Raw genomic sequence first — 15,486 nt, 5'->3', positions numbered from 1 at the left:
GGATGCACAACGTGCAGCTCCTCAGCAGCCGGTCCCTTCCCACCCCATGCAAAGCAATGCTGTCAGCTATAAAAAATTAGAATAAGTGCATCCAGTCCTCAGGACATACCCTCTCTAGTTTCTCAAGATTCATGCCACAATGCCCCGAGTAAGGAAAATGTGCCATTGCAAATGTTTATAACATCTGATTTAATGTTACACAGTTTCTCCCAGTCATAAACCAGAACAAATATTCCCAGGATTTATTACATCCTTCCCTCCAGGGCCTTAAGCAATTGCACTTGATTAATTCAGCAGTTAAACAGCACTGAGCAGAAGCATGATAATTTTGCATCCAAGATTCCTAAGACACATACCATTTTCCATAAGGATTTAGGTCTAAAACCAGAGAACTGAATCTTTAAATATGTACTTATCCATATGCATAGGATAATATGCAATGGACGTTTCCATCTTGCAGAGACATGCTATGCTAACTCTCTTCTTGCTCCCTGACATCAAAAATTCTTCATCACTTTTTGTAGCAGTAAATAAATATATGTTCTTCAGTTTACTATGTGAATAGGACAGATATTTGCAAACTTGCCTTAGTGCAGTGTCATTTTGAGTGAAAGAATGTTTCTCCAGTACCGCTGTTAACAAGAGTTAAAAAGGGGGGAGATCTTCTGGTGCATTTCTCCTGTAAACCTAAGCAGTGTGGAGAAACTTCCCTTTATCTGAACCCACACATAACCAAATTTGACTCAATTCTGCTTCCTTGCAAATCTATGGAAGAGTTTTGAAAGTTCACTGTTTCCTTTCTCTGCATGAAAGCCTGACAGCAAAGTCTCCACAAGGGAAGTTTCCATGATGTTGGTAGCATGCTGGTGTCAGAGTGACAGGCGGTTGTCCTCAAAGGCATTGGAAAAACCAAGGCCAATCATTTCTTATACATTTCCTTGGGACCTCTCAGGGCAGGTCTATGCAGCTATTCAAACACCAGCTAAGAAATATGAAAGGGAGCTGGAAGAAAACAAGGAGACTTTCTGCTTTGCAGCTTCTTCTGGAGTTCCATTCTGCCCTGAGAGACCTGCGAGTCCAAGAAACGGTGTTAGCCAAGGAACAAAGCCAACCTTCTTACATACAATTAATTAATTTATGGAAGCAAAACCAGAACAGAGCACTTGAGGTCTGTACTAGCCTCAAGGTTCTAGAGCAACAGCAAACTTATCACAGCAGTGGGTACTGCATAGGGTGTACTTCAGTTAATTATAATGTATAGAATTATTATAAATGAAACTCTTTACTGTACATGGCAATTTGCAATTACTGTCAGATCACAAGTTTTTTTACAGCTGATTTTTCCAGTATTGAAAAAACTATCAGAACAATATTAATTGGATGCTCCCTATGCCCTTCCATATCCTCAAAGACATTTACACATCTTCAAGTAATCAAGAAAAAACAGCCTAGATTGTTTGCATCTGATGGGCCATTACTGCTCTACAATACCCCCTGGAAAACCATGTTAACAGTGCTTTGACAATAATGTATTTGAAGACACACAAAAAAAAATCGTGGAGTGTATAGACTAGTGCTTCAAATTCATTTGAAATATGGCCTAACATTTGTCTTGGCTGCATTAACAAGGTCTGTTTTAACAATACATTTGTATTTATGATGACTAAGGGCAGATTATAGTTGTTAAAATTTGTCCTCCTGACATGAAAACACTACTTTGTCATTAATACATTTTGTAGCATAAACTATGATGTCAGGTCAATGTAAAGGGTAAAAACTTTCCTAAAGTATGCACACATCATTTTTTTAAAGCTATTGAGCCTAATGGAATAACAAAGGTCATAATAACAAACCATTACAGCTTTGGTCTTGGCAACTATGTCCACAGAAGAATCCTCCAAGAAACAATCATCATTTCTCCAATGTTATGGCATTAGGACGACAGGAATGTTTCACAAATGAGTCATGTGAGCCCAGAAATGCAGTAGCTATGTGAAAGCTGAGCAATCAATTATTCATTTGTTTACTGAGAGCTTTCTCAGCTGACATTAACCAGAACTTCTTAAAAAAGAAGGACTTTACAGCTGTCCTTGCCTGTCCCATGAGGCTGGGCTCAGAGGGTGAAAATTGCCTAATTTCTTTGTAAGAAATCTGGTATTTTTATTGAAATAAACAACAACATATTGGTTAATTAACTGGGTTCAACCTGAGATCCAGCAGGTGCCAAAATATCAGAGACCCATGTCTGGATGGATGATAAGATGTAAGACAGGGCAGAAAAGAGGACCTTCAGGCAATTAAAATTGAGTTCTTGCTCCAAATGCAGTACATGAAATCCCAAGTAAGCTTTCCTGTGCATGGCATATTGAGGATACATATACATATGTTTGTGGTGATAATGCATGCAAATAATCTGCTCTGATTGAATTATATTTTTCTCATTTCTTAGTGATTGTTTACCCTAGATCCTAACAAAGCTGTTAGATTGAAAAAACAATCAACAACAAAGGATTATGATTTAAAGAGGTTTAAATATCACACCTTCAACTCTCTTTAATTCTATGCTGGTTTTGCCTTTTTTGGTATGAAAGACCCATCCAAACCAGGGAAAACTGCCACACAAAAGGAAATGAGAAAATTTGGACATAAACACAGTGCCATGAAATTCAAAGCAAACTCATAAAAAGAGCTAATCTGAGAGGGACAAAAATGTTGCTTGGGCTTGTTAATTTGTTTTTTTTTTTACAGTTTCCCCTACACGCTAAAACCAATGAGGAACACTAAAGCTTAGGATAAATGCAGACTCCATTTCTGCAGACAGCACAAAAATGTTTATACATGGGACTCCATGTATATTTCCACCAAATTACATCTTAACTCTGTGAATATTTTGGATTAAGACAAACTGATAAAGACCTGAAATAGTAATATTCTTCATGCTGACATTCCCGTTGTGTTCAGGGTGAATTCTCAAGATGCTTGCTATCTGTGATACAAAAAAAAAGCAACTATGGAATTGGAGATTATGTTTTTTTCTACATTGCCAGTAAATAAAAAAAATCCTCCTTTGAACTTTTGGTATTTATCTTGATCAGTCAGCCTCAGTTTAATTCAGTGCTCTTTTCCAGAGTAAATGCAAAAAATGTGTGCATATTTTAGGAGAAACATCACCCTTTACATTGGCCTGCATCTACTTCTAGAATCAAGGGCAGTAAAAATGACAGTTTTAACAGTGTAACTTATGGCTGGACTCGGTCTTAAATACCTTTTTCAAGCGAAATGATCCCATGATTCTTTAAAAAGCCTGTAATATTTCTGGGGTTTGTAGAAATAATTCAGATTTTGGCAAGAAGAGTGTCCATCAGGATTTAAGAGGTGGTGTGGCACTGCTGTGAGATCCACTTGCAGAAGAAAGAAGGGTGTCACTTTTCATACATTTTTTTAGCATTTCTAGAGATTTTACCTACCCATCCCATGCATTTTTCTTGAACCCACTGTCCCTCCTCTATCATTTATAAGAACAGCTGAGTAAAACTGGTGCTTACAGGAAGAACAGCTGGGATAGCTGGAGTGCCTTGCCAACCAGAGAAAGCTTGGAGGAGACCCAAGAGTCCTGTTTTTACTTCTTCCCCTGATCATGCCTAATGATGCTGACACTTCAGATAGATAATTATCAAGCACTGTTCCATCTTCCAGCTTTATGAGGAAAGCAAGTATCAGTCCACCCATGTCAGAGATAAAATACAGAAGGCTCAGGAAAGTTGAGCAGGGTCACGTTAGGCAGAGCTAGGAACAGAATCCCTGTCTAAACAAAAGTCTCATCCATTTCACCCCACCACTCTCCTCTAAATGACTATGCCAGTCCTGTGAGCTATAGGTGCCTGCACATAAAACACTCCCTGTCTACTTTCACTAACAGATAAATGAAGAGATAACCATTACCAAAACAAAGAGCAAATGAGAGAATTGGCTTTTCTGCATTAGACACTGCAGAGAGGAAATTCAGGAGAATTTCCCATCGTGCAGCTACAGCAAGAAAAGAGATAGATACAATGTGCACTACCACTCTTCCAATACAACTATCTCTATTGTCACAGACTTTTCACGATACTTAACTATCTAATACAAACACCTGCATAGAAGGAATCTGGTAATTGTTGCCTTTGATAGACATACCTTTAATCATCTTTTCTTCTGTGTTACTCTTGTCTCAGAATTGTTTTGCTTTGTCTGGGTTTTTTTTGTGGCTGCACACATGAATTGGAGGATGGAGTTATACAGGACACATACAATATAAAGACCAGGAACTGACTGAAATGAAAGTCTATAACCTTAAATCATGTATAACTAGACACCATAAAAAAAAATCTCATTTAAAGAAACTTTTCAGCATTTCAGTTGGTTGGAGCTCTTATACATGAAATACATTGTAAATACAAACACTTCTTGGAAACACTATTCATTTGCACAAGGTCTGAGCTGCTTATTCAGATCAAAGAATGAAGCTGTCATTACAAAGTCTAAAAAGTATAAAAGTGAGATTATGAAAAATGAGAATTTGAATATCTGAGTTACAGTCCTGTTTTCAAATAGTATCCCATTTTATGAAGTTCTTTGGAAAACTGATGCCATATATTAATTAATTTTCAATGGTAAAAATGACAGGACAATATTATTTCTATACAATTCTAATAGGTTAAGAAAGTAAATAATGAGTGTTATTAGGAAAGAGAGCCAGGGCAAGGAACCACCTCATGAACACTGCTGAGTAAAGACAAAGTAAACTCACAAGGACAGAGCAGCAAAGGGAGAGCAGACAGGTGGTGAGGAAAGCAAATGAATGAATACTATCCCAATACAGATAATGGTGCTCATGGCTAGGTGATTTGCAACAGCTGTTTTACAGCATTCCTTCTGCTTGATAAAAGTTTTTCAGGTCACTGTCCAAGCTATAATTGCACAGAGAAGAAAGCAAAACTATCCCATCCCTCTCATCTAATCTAAGTGCGTTCTAGTTACATTGGTCTATTAGAGAAAGTACAGTAAACAAAACCTGCCTTCCCTGTCACACTCCTTCTGTTTCCTTACTCTGCCAACCAGATAAAACATATGGTCTAAAATAAAATTGACAATAATTTCAGGACTGATGCTCTATTAGACAGAGTAAGCATACATTGTAAGAAAACCTGAGGATCAAACATTAATATATCACTTGGTGGCATGAGAGGAAAGAATAAATAAAATTTGGCCAGTCACAGAATCTCTGCATGAGTAATATTTTTCCAGAGGTCAACATAATGCAAAACACAACTCAGAAGGGGTATGGGAGTGAGTGAGAGAGAAAGAAGCTTTCTTAAGATTCCAGCCAAAAGAGTTGCATTTTCCAGTATTACCAAATCACCTAAACAGCAAGGGGAGCAAAGTTCCCTGAAACATTCAGCCAGGGGTGTTCTGAGCTCCAGTAACAGCAACAGAGCCCTGACAGGTGAGCAACAGAAACTCTATTCAAATGTGGGTTTAAAGAGTATTTATACATTATCTATGATTTAAGATCCTAACTTTTGTATTTATTTAAAAAGCAGCAGCATTCTCAAACAGCTGACAGTAAGAGTAAAATACAGCTTTACTTCTTAAACATCTGGAAAAGGATAGGAGTAGGAGAACAGTTTGCTGACAACTGTAGAGCTAGCACAGATTTAGGACACTGTGCTGCCAAATGCAAAGCTCCTTCAGGCATGAGTGAAGGATCCTCAGCTGGATCTGTCCTTCGGGATGCAACGGATGTCAGTCTTCCAAATTAATGATTCCCTTCCCTGGAAACCTACAGTTTGTTGTGACTATGGGAGCCTAAAGTTCATGTACAGTCCTAAGACAGACTAGAGGTCATGATGAATTCTTTTATCTGGAAGAAGCTTATGAGTTTTGTTAGATGATCAAAAGTAGAAAGTTCAGTTTAGTTGCATTGAGGCCCTTCATAGGCAGAGTTCTCAATCTTACAGCCATCTTAGGGAGTAGGTACATGGCAGCAGACCACAGCAGGACTTCTTGGATGCAGACTTCAGCTGGAACAGGTCTCACAGCAGAAGTGCTGTTTCCAGTGCTGCATTTTTATATATAAATAACATAGTAACACAAACAGGGATGCTCCTGTGTGGTAAATTTATCAGGCTTGTCAGCTCAGACAAAAAAAAAAAAAAAAAAAAAGCAGAGCTCTGAAGGATGCAAGACAAACCCCAGCAGTTCCACAAAAACATCTTGAAGGAAGGAAAAGACAAAGATCATCTGTACACACTGAGATCTGAAGTCAAATCCAACTCACCTTACTCAGGAGAAATGATTTTTCAGTTTCACCTCTAGGCCTTGGAGATGCTGGATATATGGATTTTTAGGGCTTACAAACCTTTAACTTTCACAGTTTAAAGGAGATAAATTAAAAAAGGCCAGTGATTAAGGCTATGTGTATTCAAACAAGAGCTACTGAAATGTGGAACATGTCAGCAATCAAAAAAAGGACAAAATAAGTCATCCTAAAAGCATTTTTCAGTGGAAATTGAGGGTAAAAGTAAACCATATTGCACTGTGACCTTTGACAAGTATAATTAATAACTGAAGAGAAGTCACACAGGTTTGTTGTCCTTTGACAAGTATAATTAATAACTGAAGAGAAGTCACACAGGTTTGTTGTCCTCACTGGATATGTGACGCCAATTCAGGTTGTCAATGTGCCCACAGATTGCATACAATCTAGATTTTGCTTACTTTTTTGTTGTTGTTGTTGATTTTCCCAGAAGGTGCAGGGAGAGTTCAAGAACAATCTAAATTTCTTTAGCCTGCCACTTTTTTCTATCCAAAGTTATCTACTGCACAGCAGGCAGGAATTGGCATTTGTTGTTAATGATTTAAAATGCCACATCTATTATGCAAGTGCCTGAACCCAAGGGCAAAAATGTTCTGAACACTTTTCTGTACTTACACTTCTAGAAAGAATTTACAGAGTAAAGTAGCAATACAAAAAAAAAAACAAAAAACACCCAAAACCAAAACAACTCAACCAACCAAAAAAACCACCAAAACACAACAAGGGAGTGGAAGAGACTGAGATTAACCATTCAATTAAAATCCCTGCTCTCAGGCAGGAATCACTACTCTATTACACAAGGTTTGTCCAACTTGTTCCTAAAAATCTCCACCATCAAAGCCTCTCCTGATGTCTGCACAGGCTTGTCCACCTTCTCTTTCTCTTGAGAAGGAGGCTCAGGAGTGACTTCAATGCTCTCTACAACTTCCTGAAAGGAGGTTGTAGCAAAGTGGGGGCTGGTCTCTTCTCCCAGGTAACAAGTGACAAGACACGAGGAAATTACCTCAAGCTATGCCAGGGGAGGTTCAGGTTGGACATTAGGAAGGACTTCTTCACAGAAAGGGTTGCTAAACACTTGAATGAATTATCCAGGGAAGTGGTGGAGTAACTGTCCCTGGAGACATTCAAGAAACAACTGGATGTGGCACTCGATACCATAGTCTACTTGACAAGGTGGTGTTTGGTCACAGGTTGGACTCAATCTCAAAGATTTTTTTCTAACATAAATGATTTTATCATTCCCCCTTTATCACCCAGAAAGGTTTTCCTAATGCCTAACCTGGACAAGCCAGCTGCTCAGCTATACACAGACTGAGGGCTACCATACATTCATGACTCTTAAATCCTATCTGTTTATGAGGGGCAGACTGTTTGGGCAGCCGTAAAGCTAGTGAGACAGGATGCCCTGCAGAGAAGCCATTCTGGTTTCTGTTCCAGCAGGATACATTAAATCCTCAGTGAGCCTTTTGCCCTTCCCCTTATAGGAATGAAATGCAGTTTTGCCACCACTGTGACTGTGGCTCAACGCTGACTATCTGTGGTGGTAACACATGGTTATCACCAGGCTTTGCTTCAGAAAGGGAGACAGCTACCCCCTGTACTGCAAAGGAAGAGGAACTAAAGGCTCTGTACCCAAAAAGCAAAGGACAAGACAAATAATCACCCCTGTAAGCACCAACCCAAGCTCCTCACAGCACAGTGGAGCAGCAAGCAGAGATAGCCCTCAAGCAGAATTCATGTGTTACCTCTATTATGGATTCAACCTGGCAAAGCCCTGCTAACTGGCTCAAAGTTCCTTGGCCTGCACCACCATGGGCTTCCAGACCCAGCTAATGTGCAGCCTGCCTGCTGGCACACCAAAGGCTCCAGGATGCTGCCAGCTCACTGCACATGCCCTGCACAGCACACACAGGCTCCTGCCTGTCTCTGAGAAATGCCTGGCAGCCCTCCAGGAGCCAGCACTTTCTAACTGCAAAATGCTGCCAGGGTCTGACTGTCATTATCAAAGCATTTTACCTCTCATGTTTCACTCTGCTTTCTCCAAGAAAGAGAGGATGATTATCCATCTCCCTTGGGGTTTGTAAGGAACCAGGTGAATTAACGTACCTGAGGTGCTGCAAGCCCTGCACCAGGTGGCCAAAGAAGTATTTTATAAGTGACTTCTGGCTCTAATTCAGAAGTGGTTTCCTGCTCCTGTTGGCTGCAGAAGCAATATTCAATCATGTTTTCACAAACTTGTGAAAGAGGGTTTGGAGATTCTTGATGCCTTCCACCACCCACGGGTGTCACCTCCTTTGCACAGAGCTGGTGCAGCAGTGTTGAGCATCAATGTGAAGCAGGTTCCTTGGGCTGAATCATAGCAGTCCAGTGCTCAGACGAGGGATATTCCCAGTGCTCTTCCAAAAGGTAGTGGAAATGTACCTGGTTTTTTTGTAACACATGAAGAGTGCTTTCTTCCATTTGTTCTGATCCATCAAAAGGACATTAAAAGAATTTTGTTAAAAAGACCTAATTTTGGCCAAAACGAAAGGGAAAATGGGGAGTGAGAAACAGCAGTGTGTGGTTTGGGGATGAGGGCACTGAATTGAGGAGTATCATTTCTAAACAACAATGCCACCTCAAAAGCTTCCCAGAGATTTCTTTTCCAGGTGATTGTTTTCCAACTAGTTTAGACCCTGTTGCAGAATTTGCCAGAGCATCTTAAAGCAGAGAAGAACTGCTTGAAAGGTTTTGTTTAGCATACTTATTCCTTCTCAGTGACTGACAGCATACACAGTGTTTTCAAGAAGCTGATGTATGTCAAACCTTCATGTCACCCTTGTGCCCCTGCCTGACATGAGCTTATTCCATGCGATTTGTGTAAGGCTCCCTGCTATTCACCATACCACTAGCAGGCACTGGTTCCAGTCACATATGCAAATGAAACAAACAAAACAAAATTAGGCACAAAATTTCACTTGGGACAGGTCTGAAGAGAGAATCTTGGTCAGTTATTTATTTTTTGGCACTGATGAGTGCCAAGACTTTGAATTTCCTTATGGGGTGAAGACTGAACGCAGAACTTCTAAAACCAATGGGATTAGACATAAATAAATTTACTCTAACCAAATCAGCCTGGGGCATCCTATATCCCAAATTGATTTTCCATCTTTCTTTATTTCTCAATATATCATCTTAAAAAGGTAGATATTTGGCATGCAGGTGATGCATTAATCCAAAGTTTCTGTGACAGTACAGACACAACTAACTGGAAAACCCCACATGTCCCAGTACAGTGCAAAAGACAGCAACAGATTTACTGGAGCTTCAAAACCAAAATAAGTAACACTATTTTCCAGAGAAGACCAGCAGCCAGCTCTCAACTGAAGGGTCACAGCAAAAGCTAAAGCAGGCTGCAGCTGGTCATTGGCACACACAAAGCTGCTCTCCAGCTCCACTGGGTATGCCACGTGGCACCATCCAGCATGTGGAGGCCTCTTTTACCAGGGTGTAGAGATGTGCACACACTGGAGCAGTGGGAGGCTGCTGGGTCAGGTTGTCACCTCTGTGCACAGTATCCCCCCAAGTGCCATTGGGACACCTCCAAGGTGCACAACCCTTTGATACAGTACAGCCCACCAGGCACCAGGGGTTGGCATTTTCAAGAAGCGACCCCATTTATGACCATACACTCTCCAAAAACCTGCCTGACATACTGGGATAAAACAGAACTCCAGGGGGAACCGTGAGGTTTCTATGCTCCCAGTAGAACTTGCCCTTATCCAGTAGGAACCCATTTTTCACTGGGCTTTGGCAAACAAAAAGCCCAAACTATTTTCCATTTTAATGGAATTATGATAGCTGTTCTCCCTTTCCTTTCCCTGACCTCACCACACATTAAGGTGAGCAGAGTCCCAGTGAAAACCCAACACCCCCTTCCCATCTGGCTGCACTACACACTGAATGGCCACATGGTCAATTGGACTAAGAGTCACTGAAAGGCCTAGGAAAGATGTTCAACTTGCAGAAAAGGAGACTGAGCACTCAAAGGCACTAAGAGATGCACAAAGGCACTAAGACATGTATGACACTAGGGGATTAAAAGTGGAGCAGGAAGCACTGAGGCTGAACACTTAGAAGAAACTTCCTTTAAGGTGCCTAACACCAGGTCATTAACCAGTCATTAAACACAGATGAGGAAAGGAGTAAGAAAACTAAGCCAAGAAAAATAATGGAAAGAAAAAAGACAAAAAAAAAAAAACCCAAAACCCCAACAACAAATCAATCAACTTTTAAATCTTCAAAAGCCAATTATCACAACTTCATCTAGGGCTGGGACACTGTGTACCTTCCTGCTCTATTTCACTGATGCCAGGAGACTTTTAGTCCAGAGGATGTACCAAAAGTAATGCCTCCATTTTTATAGTGGAAACCTGCCAGGAAAGAAAACAGAAAAATCCATGCAAGCATCTATAATAGGTTGTGGTGAGTATGAAACAAGAATAGCAAGTCAGGGAACCTTCATATTTTGCAGGAATGGAACTTCCATTCCCTTCCACAAGTTAAACATGCTATCCCAAAAAGATTTTCTCATGGGAAAAAGTAAGCAATCAGGAATGGAAACAAACTGGTTAGAATTGATTATGTTTCTAACTCTGAGATGACTTCAGACATTCGTTTGGGGCAACCTTGGGGAATGTGACAAAACAAAGTATTTGAGTATAAATGAAAACCAACCATTTTGAAACCAAGGTTGATTTCTTAGACATTCAACAATAAATATATATGCATGCATATATACACATAGATACATACTCCACAAACTGCTGACTACTTCATAGGTTTAAGACGGAAAGAAAAACGTCCATATTGAATTACTCAATAAAAAAAGTGAGAGAGGACAGAAGGAATTGGATCGCTTTTTTCAAAACCACATTTGAGATGCATGTTTTTTTTGTGATGAATTTCAAGATTTTGCAGCTTTTGGGAGAACATGCAGACTGAACATTGACTTTCCACAAATAAACATAAACCCTAAATAAAGCCAAAAGCATTATATGAAGTCTATTTTGAATAATGGACAATCAAATTTCATTTTTTAAAAGGGATAAATGAAGTTGGTAAAAGTGTGGTTGCTTTCAGACTCACCTGCAGGCATATATCCACCAAATTTACAAATTTTAAATGGTCTTTAAATCCAGCTCCAAATCCACTTTGACAGCTCCACCTAGATGAACAGATAAAATACACTGGCCTCCCCTTTAACTAACAGAGGATATGCTAAATAGCATCTGTGGGGGGCTCCTTCAGAACAGTCATGCAAGACACACGTACTCTATCCAAACATACTCCATTTAAAAACGCAAACAATCCCAGGGGATGGGGGAGGGCAGGAACTATCTGTGATACTGACTAATAGCTTTAAATATAGTTTATTTTCTTCAAATGTAGCTGGTACCAAATGTCTTTCTGTACACAGAAAGTTCAGTGGGGTAGGAACAGCTATTTTAGGGTTGATGGAAGGTCAGCAGAACACAAGACAAGCATTGGTGTTCCAAGGCTCTTGTAAGGATGCTAAACCTGACAGGGCTTTTTAGGAAAATGCATTTTTACTAGAGAGATGCTGGCAGAGGACTTCATAATGACTATATGCATTAAATGAAGAACTCCCTTTTTGATCAGCAATGTGACTTCTCCACTGGTTGAAGCTGTGTTATCAGGAATCTTTTTCATAAAAAACAGCAGAAAAAAGATAGAATTTTTACTTTCAGGGTTTGGAGGTTTTATGGGGGGGAGAGAGTATTTTAGTGTTTGTTTTAAATTAAATTAATATTTTAACATATCTGTGCAAATAAGGTGATAATTTTCTTTTGAAAAGAAGATAAAAATAAAAGCTTTAAATGCAGTGACTTTTGTGGTCAAGCAAAGTTAACTAAGGCTTCAGACACACCCTGAACTCCATAGGTGCAGGAGCTAATCTCTTCTGCTCCCCATGCAAGGAGACTACCTAGCCATGCCATCCATAGCTCCAGTTTCTCTACAGCTGGTAAGTACAATACTTACTGTGAGGGTGGTGAGGCACTGGCACAGGATGCTCAGAGAAGCTGTGGATGTCCCAAGCCGGGAAGTGTTCAAGACCAGGTTGGAAGCGGCTTTGAGTAACCTAGTCTAGTGGAAGGTGTCCCTGCCCATGGAAGGGGGTTGGAACTAGATCATCTTTTAAGTCCCTTCCAACCCAAATCATTCTGTGTTTTGTACAGAATTAAAAAAGGGGAAAGCACACTATTTTTTTAAAATTTTAGCAGCTTTCCATTGTCTGCTGCACTGCCCGACTTCCCTCAGCTCCAGCTGCACGTTCAAACTAAAGAAATCAGATAGATTTTCTCTTGGCAATCTTAAAATAAGTATGTATGTCACTTATCCCTTCATGGCTGCACATCACTGATGCCAGCACTCCTGTCACTACTTTCCCAGAGAGATTCCACAAGACCAACCCGAGCCCAGGTGATAAACTGAGCCAGGTTATCAGCAGTGCAACAGAACTCCCAGCAGGCTGTTTAAATTTTATCTGCTCTCAGCATCCTCCCAGGTGCTGATAAGGCCCAGCAGCTTCCTGGAGCACAGTTGCTCCCAGAACAGGTCCTCTAAGAGCGCACAGCCAACACTGCCACTGCTTAAAAAAAGAAGAGTCTCTCTGATGGAGACCCCAGCTGACCACTTGGACAGGTGTTGTGGTAGCACAGCTCAGCACAGTTTCTTCAACTAGAGAGCTGGGTTGTCTGCAAGCAAGGTGCAGCTCAGACCTTCTGCTCCTTCAGATCCAGTGCCCAAGAGCTCCTCTTATTTTAATCGGCTTTTGAAGTACTCCAGTGTGCACCTTTCCATGTCAAGTAAACTCAGCCTTTTCTTAAAACCACTTCCAGGGATGAGAAGATACTTTCAGAATTTCATAAAAAACATCGATTTATTTTTCCAGGCTTTTGGCAACTAAGTTTAGAGTGATGGATCCAATTGTCTTGCTGGTTCTCTTCAAGGAATTATTACACAGTAACCTGCACCCCCTAATTAGGATGTTTGTGACTCACATTTCTGAGCACAGGAACATGAATTGGGAGATTTAGTTCTGCTAAAAGTCACATAGCCCAAGATGTGGAAAACTATCATTGGATGGCTGTATTAAACAGAAGAACAACTGAAGGAAATTAAACTTCATGTTACCTGTTCCTTGAGGTAATGACAAAGACAATATTCTGCTTTATCTTAAATAAATTCAAGTAATGGAGAGAGAATACGGACCACCAAACTGCACAACTGTAAACACAGTGCAACGGAGCTTTCAGGGAGTGACGTCTCTACGTTTGAAAGAATCCAGGACATTGCTGGTACTCTTTATCTCTACCAAAATATTCTTGCAGTCCAACTATCACTGTGACTTTTGATCTTTTACCAAAAATACCAAGTTTTCAAAGGAATCAGGAAGTTGACCCAGTGGCCCATGCTATGTGAAGAAATCAAGCAAGTATTTTCCAAGTCTAAACTTAATGTCTATTTCTTTGCTTTCTGCAGAGAGAGAAGACTGCATTCTTACCCATCTGTTTTAATTTTTTTTAGTCCTACATGTCTATGTGTGAAATCTTGAAAAAAATTGACAGATTTAGCTGCCACTTTTAAATTATGCCAAAGGGATTTAGGTAGGTCTGCTAAAATTAACTGTCCATGACTTACTATAAGTAATTGTGGCTGCTATGAGTGAGGAATTGTCATCCTACATAATCTCTCAAAGACAAGCCTCAATTAACAGTGAATGAAGCTGGTTTTTGGAACTCAACAGTAAAGAGGCTGTGAGGGTTAGCACATCAGTGAAGCACAATAATTGTTTCACTGTGCTTATTATCTAGTGACTACAGAAAGTGAGAACACTCAGCTGTTAAACAAGCAGTGATAAGCTGTCAGAACAATTTTGTGCCCTAGAGAAGATACAATTCTCTACAATACTGCTCCTGAAGGACAGGGGAATTTCAACCAGCCTAGGTGTCTCATGCATAACAATCAAAGGACAAAGGGCAAAAATGAGAGGTTCCCACCCACTCTTGACTGTGATGTACCACTAGCTGCTCCATGTCCTTGTTCTGCACAGCTGGAAGATAGTCTCTACCTGGTGTTTAGCTCAGGCTACAATTACTTGTGGTTTGATTTTATCAGTGTCCTTAAGTACCCAAAAGTGGGTATCAAGAAGAAGGATCCAGGCTCTTCTTGGTGGTGCCAAGCAATAGGACAAGAGGCAATAGGCAGCAACTGATGCACAGAAGCTCCCCCTGAATATGAAGAACTTCTTTAGTGTGCAGGTGACCATGCACTGGAACAGACTGCCCAGTGAGGCTGTGGAGTCTCCTTCACTGAGGATAATCACGAACCATCTGGACACAATCCTGTGCCCTGTGCTCTGGAGTGACCCGATGACTCACTGTGCTCCCTTCCAGCCTGACCCTCTCCGTGATTTCCAGAAGCTGATGTGATGAGCTGTGGCCCACTGGGGAGAATGGCATTCCTCAGGCCAGGTGATTGTTGAATACTGGGTATTGATGCTATTCCACAACCAGGGCTCATTCTCAGTCCATCTGCACACAACACCTGGAGAACATGGAAGCACCCAGCACCTTGCCTTTGTTGACAGTCCCACCTTGAGCAGCCCCAGCCCTAACATACACCCTCTACACATCTAAGCCTTGCTTATTTCCTTTCCCCATCCAACCATTCCTGTTCTCTGGTCATGATGAGTAAGCAGATTTATTACAGGAAAGGCCCAGTGTGTGAAACCCTTAACGAATTTACCAATTTCTTCAGATAAAATGCAAAGAATTACTAGTAACAGTGACATTCTAATTTGAGATTGTTAACATTAATGCAATGAAGATTATGTAAAATATAGTATTTTACATAATAAAATATATTCTCTTCCAGCTGAAGGTTGATACACATGTAGGCTTTATGCCTGCATCACTTTTTAGAATCTTCTGCCCCAAAAGAAACAGACTTTGCATGTGTAGTCCTCAGCCCTGCAGCTACCTAGCACAGGGAATTTCTGATGGATCTTAAAAGACAAAAAGGCAATTTAAGGTGCTAGGATGGACCAGAAATGAACACACTGA

At 40.4% G+C, this 15,486-nt stretch overlaps 1 long non-coding RNA gene across 1 annotated transcript; it reads right to left on the bottom strand.

Annotated features, from left to right (window-relative positions):
- Window positions 1-172: 172 nt before the first annotated feature.
- On the bottom strand, window positions 173-8,786 carry LOC135445933 (uncharacterized). Its single transcript, XR_010439637.1, has 2 exons — window positions 3,266-8,786; window positions 173-1,069 (listed from the first exon to the last, which is right to left on the bottom strand). It is a non-coding gene; the product is annotated as an uncharacterized LOC135445933 (long non-coding RNA).
- Between the last annotated feature and the right edge of the window lie 6,700 nt (window positions 8,787-15,486).

The sequence above is a fragment of the Zonotrichia leucophrys genome, chromosome 3 (genome assembly GCF_028769735.1).
Source record: "Zonotrichia leucophrys gambelii isolate GWCS_2022_RI chromosome 3, RI_Zleu_2.0, whole genome shotgun sequence".
NCBI classification, from domain to species: domain Eukaryota; kingdom Metazoa; phylum Chordata; class Aves; order Passeriformes; family Passerellidae; genus Zonotrichia; species Zonotrichia leucophrys.
Note: the sequence above shows the minus strand (reverse complement) of the source record. Positions and strands in the feature narration are given on the sequence as shown.